Raw genomic sequence first — 18,982 nt, 5'->3', positions numbered from 1 at the left:
CCGTCCTTCTCTTAAAGTCAAGTTCCAAGGCTGAGTGGGAGAAGCAGAGAAAGGATCCTCCCTTGCCATAAGCTTGTGTTGAGAAGGAGGGACAGGGGTATTCAATGTTATGTACTTCTTCCAGAGGGTTTCAATGACACCTTACACATGACACATGCCTTCTCTCAATACTTGCCTTCCTCTTTCTCAAACCCAAGCAGCCAAGGAAACATCTAAAGACTTTCATTTGCAACATGATTTTCACAAGTTTCCTTTTTTTAAACACTCAACAAAATTTTAAGTGTACAATACAATATTGTTAACTATAGGGAGAGTGTTACACAGCAGATCTCTAGAACTTACTAACGTAGCACAAATGAAACTTCATACCCTTTGAAAAACAACTCTCTATTTCTCCCTGCCCCCAACCTCCTGGAAATCACAATGCTACTCTCTGATTTTGTGAGTGTGACTATTTTAGATACCTCATATATAAGTGAAATCATGCAGCATTCATACTTCTGTGACTCTGACTTCTTTGACTTAAGTACTTCTACACCTCAATCACAAAAATCTAACAACGTGATGAAACACTGGGCTAAAGACTGTAGTAAACATTTTTCCAAAGATGACATACAAATGACCAATAGGTTCTACAAAAAGATGCCCAGCAACATTAATCATCAGAGAAAGACAAGTTAAAATCACAATGACATATTACCTCACGTCTATGAGGATGGCTATTATCAGCTTTAAGTGCAAGATTCTTGCCACTTGAGGTCAAAACGTTTTCCCCAGGACCTTGCAGAGCCCTGGCAACTGTTTCATATGAGGAAAAGTGTGTTAGCTGAGTAGGTTATGTTCTATAACCATTTTTTATCTTCAACTGACTCAGCAAAATTTGGCCTACCCTTTTCTTGAAAGCACTCCTACATTTACTTTTCAGACCTCTGCCTCTGCTAAGATAACAAATTGCTACAGCACCAGGACATTTATGTGCTCTGAGTTCAGATTTCTAGAGTTTTTAAATCACCCTTGAATGATAATAAAATTAATTCATACAAATTAATAAAGCCAACCATTTGATGGTTGATGAAGTTGATAATTTTGTATATTCATCTAAAACTTTTAAAAACTTTTATCTCTAAGAGTTTTTATACAAACTCTTAGAGGGGTTATTACTGGGTTGACAAAAATATCTCATGGAGCCAGTATTGATGACCTACCATTCATACTGATGTAAGCAAGGAACCTCCAAAACAGGCCTTTTGTTTCCAGACGTGAAAGAAAATGAAATCTATCTTGGACTTCACTAATATCAAGTAACTCTTTTCAGCAAAAAATTTTTCTTGGATTTCACCATCATATTACAAATCTTACATACTATATTTTGACAATTATTGGTGAAATCTATTGACACAACAACCTAAATAAAAAACTTCTTATTGTTTTTATCAGATTGCTATACCAAATCTCTTCAGCCTTACATGATATGATGATTTGGCATATCAAACCACTACAGAGAGGAAACGTCTCAGCTTTCCCTAGAATTTCACTCCCTATAATTGTACACACTACCATTAGTGGGTTCTCACCAATATAAAGTTTTCTAAGAAATAAATTCCGCTTCTGCTACTAAATAATGTGCTTTCTGGGCCTTTTTACTGAGTAAGACATTTTCAGCAAAAGCTTTACTCTCTCTTGAGAATCCAATGACTTAAAATAATTAGCACTTTTACTTTTCAGATGATTAGGGTTTGCCGTGAAGTGTCTTTTTTAATTGTGCAGGAGCCATTGCTATGTTCATCAATTTTTTCCCACAAACAGAGCACAATGGAATAGGAATGGAATCCAATGGAATTGGATTTCTAGACAATAAAAAATCTACTTATAAGTAGCTTTCATTCAAAAAGGTTTGTGTTGTTTCCCTTGTTGCACTGGTGAAGCAAAATTATTCCTAAGATTGTGTGTATACCTAGGCCTAGAATCTTCCTCTCTCGTCTCACATATTTTTAAAAATCATTGCCTTGGACCACCAGACACATAAAATACAGAAGTTAACAAAATGTAAGATAGAAGGGCATAATAAATACGTAAATGAGAAAAATGCCAATTATATGAAAATATCGTGACACAAATAATTTCTAACTTATTCATATTTTGCAATGTTTTTGACAACAGTGGTATGGGAGCATCTCAGTCATGAAGAAAAAAATTCTTATTGGAATGAAAATATCCTTCTTATTTTCTATTGCACTTTAAAATTTGTCCACTTCAGCCAGGCGCGGTGGCTCATGCCTGTAATCCCAGCACTTTGGGAGGCCAAGGTAGGCAGATCTTCTGAGGTCACAAGTTCAAGACCAGCCTGGCCAACAGAGTGAAACCCCATCTCTACTAAAAATACAAAAATTAGCCAGTCATGGTGGCATGCACCTGAAATCCCAGCTATTCAGGAGGCTGAGATAGGAAAATCACTTGAATCAGGGAGGCAGAGGATGCAGTGAGCTGAGTTCTCGCCACTGCACTCCAGCTGGGGCGACAGAGCAAGACTCCATCTCAAAAAAAAAAAATTGTCCACTTCTATTAGTTGATCTGAAGTGCATAGGGTAGGTTGTGCAAAGTAATTAATGAGTGACAGGCTGACATTATCATCTCATAAAACTCCCTCCCATGCAATTCAGCTCTTAACAATTATCAATGTCCTCCCCAATCTTATATCAAAGGTTGAGACTAGACTAAGTTAAATGAAAATAGTCTTCATGCTGTGATATGGGACTGAAAGGCCACCAATGAAATTGTCATGTCCAGCAATTTGAGCACAAACAACATATGGCATACACAATTCAAAAAATGATTTTTTAAATCTCACTTGCTTGTACAATTCTAAGTTTCTTGGAGACCCTGGTTAAGAAGCTAAAATATAAATTGATTATCATTTTGAAAAAACTTTATAAATGTAAAATTTCTGGATTTAAGGGACTCCACTACACTGAGAAATGAAAGTTAGTCGTGTGTGAAAATTGTGCAACTCAAAATGGAGTCACTTGTGTTAAATTAAACAAAAAAAAAGGGAGAGAATTCTGACAAATAGAGCCAGGAAAAGCCATAAAGAGAAAGTCCTCACACTTGTATGCCTGACAACAAACTATAAAATACAACTTTGCAAAAACCATTATTGTGCACAAGGGCCATTGCAACCTTACACAAAAAAATAGTACTGTAAGGACATCTGCCCAGCAATGTCTGTCCAACCTTGAACTGGCATCACCCTCGTTATTGGTCTTGGTAGCCAAGCACAATTATCTCAAAACAATTATGTAATCCTCCTTACTTTTCTTTATCTCTCTGAACACGCACATCATTTACTACAGCATGCCTATTCCCCATTCCTTGCAGTGCCCCATTCCTGAAGAAATGTCATTTTCTCTTAGAGAGCCTCTCTCTGTCTATTATTTAGGTTGACACACTATAACAAATATGAAAGTTGGGTGTCCATAACACAATGGCTTTTCCCAGTGACTCGTAAATCATTCAGATTGTGTTCTTTGGGGATCCAAGACCAAAATGTCAAAATATCCCAACTTGAAAACACTATTCAGGAAGTTGCTTCTGATGGTGGGAAACATCCCAGATAGCAACGTGGCATGTAGCGCTACTTCTTTCTTTTATATTTCGTTAATCATCAATAAAGATTTCTATTTTGTTTGAATCATATAGATTATAAAACATCTATTTTCCTCTCAAATATAATTTGGTCACTTGTGGTAATTCTGGAGGAAATTAAATGTTTTATTTTGGTGTTGTTAAGTTTGAAACGCCTGTTGAACATCCATGTAGAAATATCAAATAGGTATATGCATTTGCAAGCCTGGAGTTCTAGTGTAAGTCAGAGATGAATATAGATGAGTATAAAAATGAATTAAATAAAACAGGGTAAAAAAAATGTTCAAGAATTAAGGTCAAGGGATTGCAATATTTTTTGGGATGAAATGAGGACAAGAAACAATCAAAGTAGACTTACATGGGGTGGCCAATAAGAAAGACAGTTTAGGGTATTGTGATGAAATCCAAGAGAAAAGTATGCTTCCAAAAGGAAAAAAAAAGATCAATTTTAATAAAGGCTGCTAAAATATCAAGAAAAGGAAAGGGAAAAGTATGTTGGATTTAGAACCATAGGCAACCTAGACAAGCATAATCTTCGTGTAGTGCTGGGGTCATTCCAAACTCACTAATCTGAGTTTGGTAATGAGGAAGTACAGAAAAAGATTATGGTGAACCCTTTCAAGAAGTTTTGCCTGAAGGTAAACAAAGAAAAAAGATGATAGCTTAAATGAGACTTCAAGTCAAGGAGGCATCTTTTATTCAAGATAAGAATAACAAAAATGTTTATATGCTAATGGAAATAAAACAATACAGAGAGGAAGGAACCAATGGTAAAAGGGCAGCAGAGATGATTTTATAATCAGAGCACTTAAGTCATAGAGGAATGAGATTTGCAATAGAACAGAGATAATTTCATCTCAGGTAATAGAAAGAAAGGTGGAGTATAGATGGCCATTTTCTTCTGGGAATGTAAGAAAACATCCATCAACTTCTATTTTCTCAATAAAAAGAGGCAACCTTGAGAGCTATTATTAAAGAAGGAACCATGTAAGAGGTCTAAGTGGATGGAAGAAGAAGGAAACAGTAAACTATAATATCACAACAATTATAACGCAAAAATGACAGGATAAATGCCATGGGAAATAGCAGAAAATGTGATGGTGTCATGACAGAGAGAAATCAAATCCAAAATGTAAAATGGAAACCTTAAAGGAGGAGAAAGTGCTCGAGCTGAATATTAAAGGAAGGTATCAGAGTGGGTTTGACATGGGACGTACAGTCCAGGATGAAGGAACAAAATGAAGAGAAGAATGAACAAGGAGGAGTACAGTTTAGGATGGTAGTTCAATGCCAGCTATCTTATCTGGCTAGAACACTGGGTGTATACAAAGGAGTGGCAAATTCAAAATGAAGATTTGAATGAAGCCTAGAAATGTCATTTAAAAATGTTGAGTACTATTTAATTGAAAATGAGAACCCTCAGATAATCCCCCACTCTATTCTGCCCAAACTTTGCATTTTTACCTTGCTTACAGTACTTGCTAACTTTTGCTGTATTACAGTACAGTAATTTTACTGTTAGTTATATGATCATAAATCTATTGTTTTCAACAGATTGAAAACTTTTCAAAAGCATTGTGCCATCTACCAATAGCCCTAGAGCATTGAATGCTTTTGGAATATAATAAATGCAAGATAAATTTTACTTTATTCACAATTAAAGCTGGACATTATTAGGACTTATCTAAAATAGCAGCAACCATTCAGATAAAATTTGAAAAATGAGTTACTAGAAAAATATTCTGCCCAAACTTTGCATTTTTACCTTGCTTACAGTACTTGCTAACTTTTGTTGTATTATAGTACAGTAACTTTTACTGTTAGTTATATGATCATAAATCTATTGTTTTCAACAGATTGAAAACTTTTCAAAAGCATTGTGCCATCTACCAATAGCCCTAGAGCATTGAATGTTTTTGGAATATAATAGATGCAAGATAAATTTTATTTTATTCACAATTAAAGCTGGACATTATTAGGACTTATCTAAAATAGCAGCAACCATTCAGATACAATTTGAAAAATGAGTTACTAGAAAAATATCCACCAGGTAGAAGGTGATTTCATAAGTCCTGGGGAGATTAAGATTCTAACCTAACCTAGAAATATTATTGTGTGGATTTAATATGACTCTAAGCAAAATGATAACAAATAGAATGCTTTTCATGTTTGGTATTATTGAGACTCCTAAAGTATGCACTTCACTTTAAAACAACAAGGTAACCAAGTGAAATGTAAATATGTATTTTGATTTTACTACTAAAAGAGACAAAGAATGAGTGGTATTTTGCCCCTCCATATCCTACACAAGTAGCCAAAAACACTTGTGTTCTAAATTTAAGGCCTTAGGTCTAAGCAAAAGGATATAAGCAGATTATTTATATTTCTGGGGCCCTGCTAAAGAAAGCCCTGCAGCAGTGAACATGACTTTTTTTTTTTTTTTTTTTTTTAAACTTTTCTTCCCTAAGGAGCAACTCCTTTCCTTATTCAGATCATTCTGATGGAATTTGTCCTATGCCGTGTCTCCTGGCCTGGCCAATCCAAATGTTTTTCTCCCTGGTCTCAGTGGTCACTTCAGGAATGAGCTTATATTCTAGACCAATCAGAACATTTTCCGAGACTTTTGCAAAAACTAAAAGTAAAGTGAGCTAACTGCTGCTAGAGCCACCTCTGCAGTCGGTAGGGTCATTCTGCTTGAGAAAAAAGCCCGCATAGAGAAAATGAGGTCAAAAAGCAGAAAGAAATGGATGTTGTGTCAACTTTTAGTTACAAACATGCCTAAAGCCAGGGGTACTTAGGGAGCTCCTATTTTATTAAGGCAATTGCTATGGTCTGAATGCGCTTGTCCTCCTCACCCTTAAAATTCATATGTTAAAACCTAATCACTAAGGTGATGGTATTAGAAGGTGGGGCCTTTGGGAGATGATTAGATCATTAGGGTTGCACACTCATGAATGGGATTAGTAATTTTATGAGACACCCTAGACAGCTAGCTAGTCTTTTTCTACCATGTAAGGTTAGTGAAAATACAGCCATCTACAAACCAGGAAGCAAGCCCTCACCAGACACCAAATCTGTTGGTGCCTTGATCTTGGACTTCCCAGCCTTCAAGACTGTGAGAAATAAATTGCTATTTACAAGGTATCCAGTCTGTGATATTTTATTACAGGAGCCCAAACAGATGAAACACCTAAACTCCCTTTATGTGCCTAAATGAGTTTGAGTTTTGATCTTGTACTGTGCAACTGAAGGAGCCTGACCCACACAAGCCACCACCAGGATTATTTGGAAGGTGGAGATTTACTGACAAAATAGGGATCCCAAAGGATTATAAGTCATTCTACTATAAAGACATATGCACCTGTATGTTTATTGCAGCAGTGTTCACAGGTAGCAAAGACTTGGACCCAACCCAGATGCTCATCAATGATAGACTGGATAAAGAAAATGTGGCACATATACACCATGGGATACTATACAGCCATAAAAAAGAATGAGTTCATGTCTTTTTCAGGGACATGAACGAAGCTGGAAACCATCATTCTCAGCAAATTAACACAGGAACAGAAAAGCAAACACTGCATGTTGTCACGCATAAGTGGGAGTTGAACAATGAGAACACATAGACACAGGGAGGGGAACATCACACACTGGTGCCTGCCAGGGGGTAGGGGGCTAGAGGAGGGATAACATTAGGAGAAATACCTAATGTAGATGATGGGTTGATGGGTGCAGCAAACCACCATGGCATGTGTATACCTATGTAACAAACCTGCACGTTCTGCACATGTATCCCAGAACTTAAAGTATAAAAAGAAAATAAAAATAAAAATAAAACAAAAAAAGAGAGAGAGAAGCTGTTGCTGGCAGTCCCCTGAACAATGGAAAAGTGACTCAACCAAGAAAAGAGGCTGTGAGTAGTATTTGCAACTTGGGGGTGATAAAAAAGGTTTGAAAGTTTCCATAAATAACAAAGAACTAGGTCCCATTTGTTTGCAGCTCTCCAGATAGGAATGGTTTTCAAGCTGTGCCTAGGAAATCTGTTGTATACCAGTTACTGGACTTTAGAAATCTTGGTGAAAATCCCTGTCTCCAGTTGACATAGAAGAAGGTTGGCCCACCTCTGCCCCTGATGTACTAAAAACCAAAAATTCCTTCAAATTTGGGGACTTGCAAACTTTACAGAAGTTTCTCCCTCCATGATGTTCAATACTGGGCATTGTCCAGCCCTGATGACTTAGAACTTGAGTCAGACTTCTTTCAACTTAGAATACCACATTGTTCTATTGTTTTATATACTTGAGGATTATGTAGAAATTTTATATCAAAAACATATTTTTAAACCAATGCCTATTTCAGACTCTGTAAAACTGAAACCAAATGTGCTTATTCCTATCATCATTTAATTCTGCAAAAATATGATATTAATAATGTAAGCATTTTAACTTGATTTTTCTCAAATTCCTCATCAGTCTAAATTTCACTTAGTATTATACTGAAAGAATTTACATACATTCTGTGTTTCAAAAACATAAGGTCAATATTTTTCAAACATTTTCAAAATTACAGATATGTATTTATATAAAAGAAACTTTCAAACACTGAAATCAGTCACCTCTGCAGAAAAATCATTTCCAGTTACCTACTTTACTCAGAATCGCTTTTCTTCCCCAAATCATCAAATTACTAATTTTCTTAGGATGCTTTGTATGCTATTTTTAGCAATACAAAATTAGAAAAGTATGTGAATCTGTAAGTCTATTATTAGAAAGAGTAAACTAATTTCAAATCATAATTCACATAATTAAATCTCATTTTGAGTCCAAAGTAAAAATAAGCTTTTGAAAAGTAAACCTTTAATACTACACTTTTAATGAGGTTTTTTTTTTAAAAAAAAAGAAAAAAGTCATGGGGAATGTGTTTTCAAGGTAAAAAACAATCAGGCTTTCAAAAAGCTAGAACTTTGCTGTTGCAAAAGAAAGTTCACATTCAAATGATACAGATCACCACAACACTCAACTGATCGTTTCTTTTTCTTCAGATTCCTAATATTGAACACAGAGTTCCAACCTTACTCCGTGGCCACTTCCCCCAGTTACTTAAGTGAACCGTGAAAAACACTTAATCTCATTAAGATTTCTCTTTGTTACATTAGTGTGTATAAAATTATGACATTTTGTGGCATAAATCTATCTGCAAATTCACAAAAAATGGAGAAAAGCATTGCTTCCTTTTTTTTCTGGATCTAGGCAACTTGAATCAATGTTTTTTGCTTATAAGTAACAGAAACTCAAGGTATCCTAGGGAAAAAAAGAGAAAATTATTAAGAAAAATCAAGGACATCTCACAAACATCAAAGGCAGCTTTGAGATTCGGCTTCTCAAGGAGGACTGGAATCTCTTCAAATCCTCTACCTTGTACATCTTCATGTACAAGGTGCAGAGGCACTTAGATGACATGGTAGAAGACCGTTTGCCACAGTTCCTAATTTGCACAATTTATCCCAAATGGCAGCTAGAATAGCTAGAATCCCTTAAACCTGATATTAAGTTTCTGGAAAGCAGGACAGTTTGGCATAGGTTGAGCCAAGCCCTGGTTCAATCTCCTATTAGAAGATAATAGCATCACATAAACATAGGTATATAATATAAACACGTATTTTAGGGGCCACCCCCCAAAAAACCTGATGACAGATGTGGGGGAGAGTGAAGTGTGTTCTTGGAGAAATGGATCCCCAAATGCACCTATTCTAAATACATTTTTAAAGTGTATTTTAAAAGGAATGAGGTTTTTAGTGGCTGTCCTCTTTTCAAAGTGGCTTTTGTATTTAATCAATAAGGGAGAATTTGCTTCTTTTCTGCATGATAAGCCTTGTATGATATAGGCTTTATGACCTCCGAATTACAGTGGCAGGAAGCTACCGTCTTGGCCTACCTCCATATACTTTGGGTTGTACTAACTCTTGTAGCACAAATGTGGAGAGAGTGGGTGGCAGGCAGCAGCACCCAGAATACTTCATTGGGACTAAGTTCCACAGAATGACAGAATAAACAGGGATTTTTTTTCACCTTATATTTTTTTAAAAAATAAGAATAAAGTAGTTCTAGGAAGGACTAATGCACTTACTTTTACTTTGGAGTCAGTCTACATAAAATTGGGCATAATTTTTTTTCCCATTGAGATACAGGATTTATTAAAATAGAATTTTTATATCTTTCCATAAGTGTATTTTTATTAGGCTTTATTAAACTATGGGACATAAAATCATAAAAAGCAAAGTGTGTTTTAAACAGAAAATTAAGGACCAACAGATCCTTTTTTTCCAGCTTTATTGAGATAGAACTGACAAATAAAATTGTACATATTTAAGATGTATAGTGTGATGATTTTACACATTCATGCGTTCTGAAATGATTACCACAATCATGTTAGTTAACACATTCATCACCTCACATAGTTACCGGCTAATGTTTCTTGAAGACTTTTTATGTCAGTGGAGAAAGACCACAGGCCTTAGAGCCAGCTAGACCCAGGCTCAAACCCTGACTTCCGCCTTCACTTTATTCTTTTGATATAGCCATGGATGATCATCTTAAATTGTCTGAACCTCAAATTTTTTATTCATATTAAATTTCAAGAGTAGTCTTCAAAGTAATGCTGATATCAATTCAAATTAATACTGTATGTTGCTGATGGGAGGGTAAAGTAGTACTCTCCCATCAGCACTTCCTCAAAAGATTAAATAAACAGCATGAACATATGACCCAGCAATTCTATTCCTAGGGTATAGGCTCAAAAGGATTGAAAACATATTTCCACACAAAAATGTACTCACAAATGTTCATAGCAGCATTATTAATAATATTCAAAAAGTAAAAATAACTCATATTCCCATCAGCTGAAGAACGGGTAAACAAAATGTGACATATCCACATGATGGAATATTATTCAGCAATAAACAGAAATGAAGTGTTGAAATAAAGTAGTGATACATGTTACAACATGGAGGAGCCTTGGAATGAATTAGCCTAAGTGAAAGAAGTCAGCCACAAAAGACCATCTACTATATGATTCCATTCATATAAAATGTACAGAATAGTCAATGTGTAGAGGCAGAATGAAGATTAGTGGTTGCCTCGGAGGAGGGAGAATAAGAAGTGATTCTTGGCCGGGCACAGTGGCTCACGCCTGTAATCCCAGCACTGTGGGAGGCCGAGGCGGGCGGATCACCAGGTCAGGAGATGGAGACCATCCTGGCTAACACGGTGAAACCCCGTCTCTACCAAAAATACAAAAAATTAGCCGGGCGTGGTGGCGGGCGCCTGTAGTCCCAGCCACTCAGGAGGCTGAGGCAGGAGAATGGCGTGAACCCGGGAGGCGGAGCTTGCAGTGAGCCGAGATTGCACCACTGCACTCCAGCCTGGGCGACAGAGCGAGACTCCGTCTCAAACAAAAACAAAAACAAAAACAATCAAAAAAGTGATTAATAGTTACAGGGCTTCTTTTGTATGCACTGTAATGCTCTAAAATTACATTGTGGTGATGGTTGCACAACTCTACTAAAAACCAGTAAATTATATACTTCAAATGGGTGATTTTTATATGTGAGTTATATTCCAGTGCAACATTTTCACAAGATGATAATGTATGAACATATACATAACAGTTCACAATTCATTTGTGCCAGGTTAAATTACGTATCACCCTTCCCTTCACATTCCTATTCATAACACTTCATCCTACCTGAGAATAAATAGGAATAGGAATAAAAGAAATAATAACAAGTACTCTAAGTACTATTTAAATGCCTAAATAATATTAGTAACATTGACTAGTAATAACACTACTAATACAAATCTGTTGCTGTTGATTATAATTTATTTAGCATTTACTATGTTCTATGCTTAGCATTTTGTATTCAAATTAATTTAATACTCCTAACAATCCTCTGACAAATAAGTGTTATTAATCTGTTTACGTATGGAGAAACTGAAGCTCAAAAAGTTTTGATTAATTGCCCCAATTTATAAGTCTAGTAAAGAGCAAAAAAGATGAAGCTAATTCTAGCTGATTCCACATGCCAAACTCCTAAACAATATTTGGCCTTTCCTACAGTAGCCTGATAAATATGTGTAACTAGTTTTAAAACACCCTGTTTGATCACACGTTTAGAATTTGCTCCAGTATTTATTTGCACCAACTGGGTGAACACTGGGATCTTGAGCAACACACAATGCCTCATCCACATTGGCAGGAGTCCTTCTGAGATAATATTGTGTAGGCAAATTAACTGGAAGGGGGGCCAGCAATGGATACCACATTGTTCAGTGGTCAACTGTAGTTATGAGTGTGATATGAATTGTGATAATCTGAAATAAAAACTTACTTTTGGACATGGAAAGGAAAAAGATAAAGCAAACTACTGCAAAAGAGAAAACAGTACCTGTAGTTACCATTATCACCTCATGTCACTAAAACTCATATAATCTAAGGAAATACTGTAGAATACAGACTTTTCAAACAGCCTCGTGAAAATAATTAACTTGTGTCTAGTATATAGTTAGGAAATTTATATCACAAAGTATAATTTGAACTATATTAGCAAATTATATTGTAAAAATGGTGGCTTTACACTTAATCAACTAGGAGATCTCCAAGCTAAGTATTAGCAACCACGAGATTGGTACCTATACTTATACCAAGCGAATTTCTCAAGATCTATTCTGGAAATTGGAGAGGAAATGAAAATACTGAGAAACATCACTGCAGTGCTCTCAATGAAAACAGATATTTTTATTTGGACCAAGTAAATAGCTTTCTCAAAGATTAACAAATTTGTTTATTCTAAACCAGTTGAATAAACTCAAGTTTATTCCTGAAAATGTATTATAAATAATTTACCAGTGATGTGCCACTCTAAACCAATGGAATAAACTCAGTTAATTTTTCTTCAAAGTGTATCTTAAATAATTCATTAATGTTGTCAAGTAGATAATTAATATAACGTTAAGTAAATCTTAAAGTGAACAAAATTTTGATAATTAGTTCAACCTAAAGAAACCTAACTCATTGACTAGACCGGTACCATTTTGTTCACAAATGTTGGCACGTTTTCTGGCATTATCCCTCCGTCTATGAAGTATCTGTGCATTTCAATTTTGGGTCAAAAGATAATCTGTTTATGAAGTAGATTAATACTAAATTGCCCAATGTGGCAGATCATCATGGATTCCATTGAGATAAAGTCAAAATATAATTTTGTGAATTTTGTGTGTCATGAATTATGCTGAAGCTACATACACAGAAAAATATAGAAGAAGCAAATGATAAATATCTATATAAAGGAAAGAGCTAGACTCTAGAGTAAGAAGAAACTGGATTATTTAAATCGCAGTTCTTCAATTTATTTGCTGTTTGAGAATGTTAAACAATTTACATAACCCTTTTCAACCTCAGTTTACTAAAACACAAAATAGGTTTACTAATGCCTGCCTTGCATTTGCAGGATTTACCATAATATATTTAATTCCCTTAATGTGGTGCTCTGTATATACTGAATGCTATAGGAATTTCTGCCCTTGTTAGTGTTGTTATTTGCATAATTATTATCATATTTTGGACTCTTTTGATGAAGAAATCAGAAATTGTGGTGTATTCTTGATTTAAATTCTTTATCTCTTAATATAATTTTAATAACATTTTGTTATTAACCTCATAGCTCAAGACTTTCTGCAAATAATGGATTCCTTCTAATCCCTTACCCCAACAACCTATAACTAAGTTTTATCTTCTTTCTGCAACGAATGTTGTGTTTATTTTCCTCTTTTTGTCTTCCTTATGTTGCCTGTCTTATGGGTCACATCTTCATCCCCTCTTGGTCATCCTTGTACTCTTGCCTCCAATTTCTCTTCTCCTACCCTTCCTTCATTCTATCTATAAAATAATTTTCCTAAATTACATCTTTGATCATAACATTCCTCCATTTCAATAAACCCTTTTTGGTTTCAAATTGCCACTAAAGTTGAATCTACTTATCCTTGGGCTGAAAATACATTTAGTTCAAGCATACTTTTCTGCAATAGTTTTTAATCTTTGGAAAAAATACTAATTTTGCTTGAACTCAAGGACAATAGATAGCATTAGATAAACAAGCTTCAAAAAACTCAAACAAAACTTAGCTACTCTGAAGGAATTAATTGTATTTGCCAACACTAGGGAGGCAATGGTACATTTTGTTATGCGTATCTTGGAACAAGGGTAAATTATGAAGTCCATTTATATGCGTTCATTTATATCTGTTGTTGATAGTAACTATTGATGTCTTTAGCTATAGTATATAGATATGCACAATGAACATGAAATCTCACCATACTGTTTTAACAGGCTCTAGCCTTTGATTTTATGAAACAGATATAACTAACAGACTACATGACAGTCTTAACTGTATCCCTAATAATGGACCTAGAGTAGCTGACCTTACACCCTCCAGATTTTCTTAATCTCATTAAGCTTCTTTTTCACATATTTCTTTGCTAATTCTTCTAATTTGTCTCTAAATGTTTTTGTTCCTGTTTTTTCAGTCCTTTATCTTCTTTTTGTAAACTTGTTCCTTAGGTGATCTTATTCAGTCATATGGATTTAAATATAACCGACATGTCTTTATTTTCCAATTACTTCTCCATCCTCAGAATCTTTTGAGTTTTAGATCTGTATATTTAATTACTACTATACATCTCTTTGGATGTCTAAAACACTTAACAAAATTAGTATTTGTAAAACTGAACTTTTAATCCCTTCACCAAAAGAAAAGGTTTGTTTTCTCCACTGCCACGATGATGTCGTCTTTAGCTCTTTCCACAAGCCAGGGTCTTTCATGCCTTTCTTTCACATGTCTAGAATCCTGTGCCAGCCACTCTCTGGCTCTTAAAATTCAAGTTTAGTTTGAATGTCATCTCCTCAAAGAGGCCTTTCCAGATTATCCAGTAACAGCCTCTCTTTTGATACTCTCTGTCTCAGTACTGTTTGCTTGTTCCATATAATTTGTTACAAGCTGTATTCCATTTATCGGTTACTTTTTCATCTGTCTCCTTTATCTGATTATAAATTTCAGGAGAGAAGGAACAATATCTCTCTTTTTTTTTCTCCAGACAGAGTCTCGCACTGTCTGCCGGGCTGGAGTGCAATGGCGCCATCTCGGCTCACTGCAACCTCCGCCTCCCAGATTCATGCAATTCTCCTGCCTCAGCCTCCCGAGTAGCTGGGATTATAGGCGCACACCACCACACCCAGCTAATTTTTTGTATTTTTAGGAGATATGGGATTTCACTATGTTGGCCAGGCTGATCTCAAACTCCTGACCTCGTGATCCATCCACCTTGGCCTCCCAAAGTGCTGGGATTACAGGCATGAGCCACCACTACCTTGTACACAGTGGCATCTCTGAAAATATTTGCCAAATGAATGAATAGATGAAAAAGACAAAAAGACACTGGATGGGTATGTAAGATACCATTGTAAATGAGGATTCCTTTACTGGCTATCATTAATGCATCTGCACTGCAATTTAGAGAGCCTCAATATAAAAAAGCAGAAAAATCACACTATAAAGTAAATGTTTTAACAGAAGATAATAACCAGTTCATACAATATTCACATTAGTCTAAATGCTTTACAGAATTAACTCAATCCTGTCTACAAACATATGGGATATCAACTAGTAGTATATGCATTTCACAAATAAAGAAACAAGGGAGAAGTTTGTCTTGCTAAAAGAAACACAGCTAAAAGTGGAAAATCAAGGATTTGAGCACAGATACTTTTTCAGAGTCTGCATGCTAAACCACAATGATTTACTCTAAGAAGTCGCTAAAATGCCTTTATATCTAGGCATCTATCTTACTATTTTAAATTTGGTTTGATCTGCAAAACTACAAAGCACAAGTAAACCCTCAGAACTACATCTGTGACACAAAATAAGGTACAATTTTATCCTTTTCCAGGCCTGACAAACAAGCTCTGCCAGGTTAGAAAGTGAGTGTATGTTTCCCTCATTGATTCAAGTGGAACTTTCTGGTCCAGTTCTTTCTGATTTAAAAAAAATCAATTTAATGATTTTAACATATTTTTTGCACACTCATACATTCATCCATTAGTTATCTCCAAAAGCCCTGTCAGCAATAATTGTATCTTCAAAAAATGACAAATTAAGAAAAGCTTATAAACTTGGCTTTAAGTATGAAAGTTAATGGCTAAGAGTGACTGTGTTTTATAATCCAATGTAGTCCTTAAAGAATTTTAGAATTATTGATGTCATAAAAATTTCATTTAATTCGAACTTTAGCATTAAATTTCAAAGAAAACTAGTAGATATCGAATCCAATTCTTGGAATAGCACTTTACCTAGTATAAAAAAATTGCAAGAAAAAATTATTTTGTGTGCTGTGTATATATGATTTTCAAATACAATCTCCATATCTAGTGTTGCATTATTTTTTATTGTTTGTTTTTGAACACAGGATTTCCTTTGATAATGTAAGTGAAAATGACTGGAACACCACTACTCTGAGAGACTTGATTATATATATATCTCTCTCTCGTATTTGTTTTCCATTCTACCTGCCCTGCCAAAAAACTATTTATGAACAGTATGGATGGTTATTTAGATTTTGTTCTGTGTGAAGGTATTTTGGCATTTCATTTAGAAACTAGTTTTTAAAATTTTTAACCTTATCAGGGATAAATAGTAGTGTTATAAGTACCTTATAAACAAGTGAAGATTGGGTCAAACATGTACATTATAATTTTCATTCGGTTGCATAAATTTAAATTCAGCCTTTACTTACATCTAAAAGGGATACACTTATCCTGTGAAGCTCAACATTGCTCCTCATATAAAACACTCTGAGAAAATAACCCATTCATGGGAAGCTTGGTATTAACTATATAAATATTTTCTCATTCTCCCTTAACAAGAAAATATATTTACATTGGAAGAACACCAACGTAGATAGCATAGACTTTTGATTATTGACTAAGGCATTGAGAGCAGAATGAAAGCAGCAAAATATATTTGTGTGATCAATACTAAATCCCCAACCTAAGCAAGCCTTGAAAAGATCATACTTTACAAGAACTTGCTCTTGTCACACTGAGCATTAGATTTTGACTACATTTGTCATTTGGAATATAGTCAGTATGCTATTATTCTATAGTAATGCTTGATGTGATTATTACATTATGAAGATACAAAAATATAAATTAAAATGACTGAACCGATTAACAAAATAAAAACTTCTTAGAATTTACTATAGGAGGTAGGCAGGATGCTATGACAATCTCAATCACCCGTGACCTTGAATAGAGCCTTCTTCTTGAGTATGTACGGGACCTATAACTTGCTCCTGAAAAATGAATGTGGCAAAGGCGATGAAACATCCCTCCTGTGATCATATCATGTTATATGACAAAGATGAAGAGATTCAGAAGGTGTAATTAAAGTCTCTATCAATTGAATTTAGGTTAACTAATGGAGATATTATCCTGGATGAAGCTGCATAAGCAGATAAGCTTTTTAACAAAGGGTATAGAGGTCAGAGACGTAAGAAGTTACAGAGATATTATATTTCTGGTTTTAAAGAAGCAAGCAGCCATGTTCTTAACTGCCTATAGCGTGGAGTGGCCTCTAGCAGCTGAGAGCCTCAGATCTAAAACTGCAAGGAACTGAATTCCGCCAATAAACTGAATTCTGCCCGTAAACTGAATTCTGCCAGTAAACTGAATGGGCTTGGGAGAGGACCACAGCTCCAGATGAGAACCTACCCCAAGATGACACTCTGATTTCAGCCTTTCAGAAACTCTGAGCAAAGAAACCTCCTGAGCAGTACTCACATTTCTGACCTTTATTAACTGAGAGGCAATAAATGTGTGTTGTTTTAAGTCAAAATTTTTGGTTGTTACACAGCATAGAAAATCAAATAGAAGATGGGACTTCTGCAATGAGGGAACAAGGACTTCTGAAGATCCACTCTTCTGTAAAAATGATAAGAACACTAGTAAAAATTGTCAGAATCAACTTTTTCAAAACTCTGTAAGTAACCAAAATAGTACCAATTTGAAGAATGTTTATTCCATTAAAAAAATGGCTGAATCTGGGTAAGGAAAGCTGTCTTTGTTGTATTTTAATGTGAATTAATCCCATAACTGTCTCTCTACCTCTGAAGTGACCCTGAAAAAATTAATAGTTGTACAATAAAGTTAGATATAAGAACTCTAGCCTAGCAGCCACTGATTGGGACAAAACAGGTTTAGAACTGTTTTAAACATAAAAGTCCTGTTCTCAGAGAAATATCATTATTGGACCTATCTGGCTGCTCTCCGTAAACCTCCACTCACAGGACTTGTCTTTATTTAACCTGGTTCAGAGTTCACTCAGTGTGAACCAAGTGGACACATATGAGAAAGAATACAGACTAGTAACAGCAGCAGCAGCTACAAGAGCAAAAAAACTGAAGAGATTATGGGGGAGAAGTATCTAATTTTCAGAGATGCCATATTATCTAATATGTCCGATTTTCCACCAAAGAATTGTAAGACATGCAAAGAAATAGGATGAATGGCCCAATACCAGGAAAAGGAATGAATCAGTAGAAACTGTCCCTAATGATATCCAAACACTGAAGTTGCTAAACAAAGATTTTAAATTGGCTCTTATAAACATGTTGAAAGAACTAAAGAAAACCATGTCTGAAGAACAAAAAAAAAAAAATGAAAACAATGTCTCATAAAACAGAGACTATCAATTAAAAAAAAAAACAGAAATTCTGGAGTTATAAATTACCAAAATAATTGAAATAATAATCCTAAAATAAGACTGCCAAAGAAAAATACCATACTCAGCAAAACTATCCTTCAAAAACAAAGAAGAAATGTGTATATCTCCAGGTAAACATAAATTAACAGAATTAACACTAGTACAACTGCCCTATGACAAATACTAAAGAAAGAGTGTCAGGCTAAAATAAAAGGGTGCTAAACAATAACTCAAATCCAAATGAAGAAAATAAAATGTACTAGTAAAGTTAACTGTCTCGGTTAAAGACAATATAAATGTATTTGTTGTTTGTAATTGTTTTCTTCTAACTAATTTAAAAGACAACTGCATAAAACATCACAGAGAATTATTTTGATGGATTTATAACACATAAAGCCTCACATGAATGACAATAGTCCAGAGGATAGAGAGAAAATGAGGTTATGTAAGAGTGAAATTTTGATATACAGTTGAAATTAAGTTGGTATTAACTGAAATAGAGTGTTATAAATTCAGATGTTAATTGTAATC

General features: G+C 34.9%; 1 protein-coding gene across 3 annotated transcripts in view; it reads right to left on the bottom strand.

Moving 5' to 3' along the window:
- Window positions 1-18,982, bottom strand: part of CHODL (chondrolectin) — a 461,377-nt gene that overhangs the window by 73,902 nt on the left and 368,493 nt on the right. Inside the window, exon 1 of one of the 3 annotated variants that reach the window (XM_054468644.2) lies at window positions 701-720. The exons of the other annotated variants lie outside the window; for them this stretch is intronic. The gene's annotated coding sequence lies outside the window, so the exon portion shown is untranslated. Of the gene's footprint in view, window positions 1-700; window positions 721-18,982 lie in introns of those variants that run through there. 3 annotated transcript variants of the gene reach the window in all.

The sequence above is a fragment of the Pongo pygmaeus genome, chromosome 22, assembly GCF_028885625.2.
Source record: "Pongo pygmaeus isolate AG05252 chromosome 22, NHGRI_mPonPyg2-v2.0_pri, whole genome shotgun sequence".
In the NCBI taxonomy this organism is placed as follows: domain Eukaryota; kingdom Metazoa; phylum Chordata; class Mammalia; order Primates; family Hominidae; genus Pongo; species Pongo pygmaeus.
This window is presented reverse-complemented; position numbering and strand designations above follow the sequence as displayed.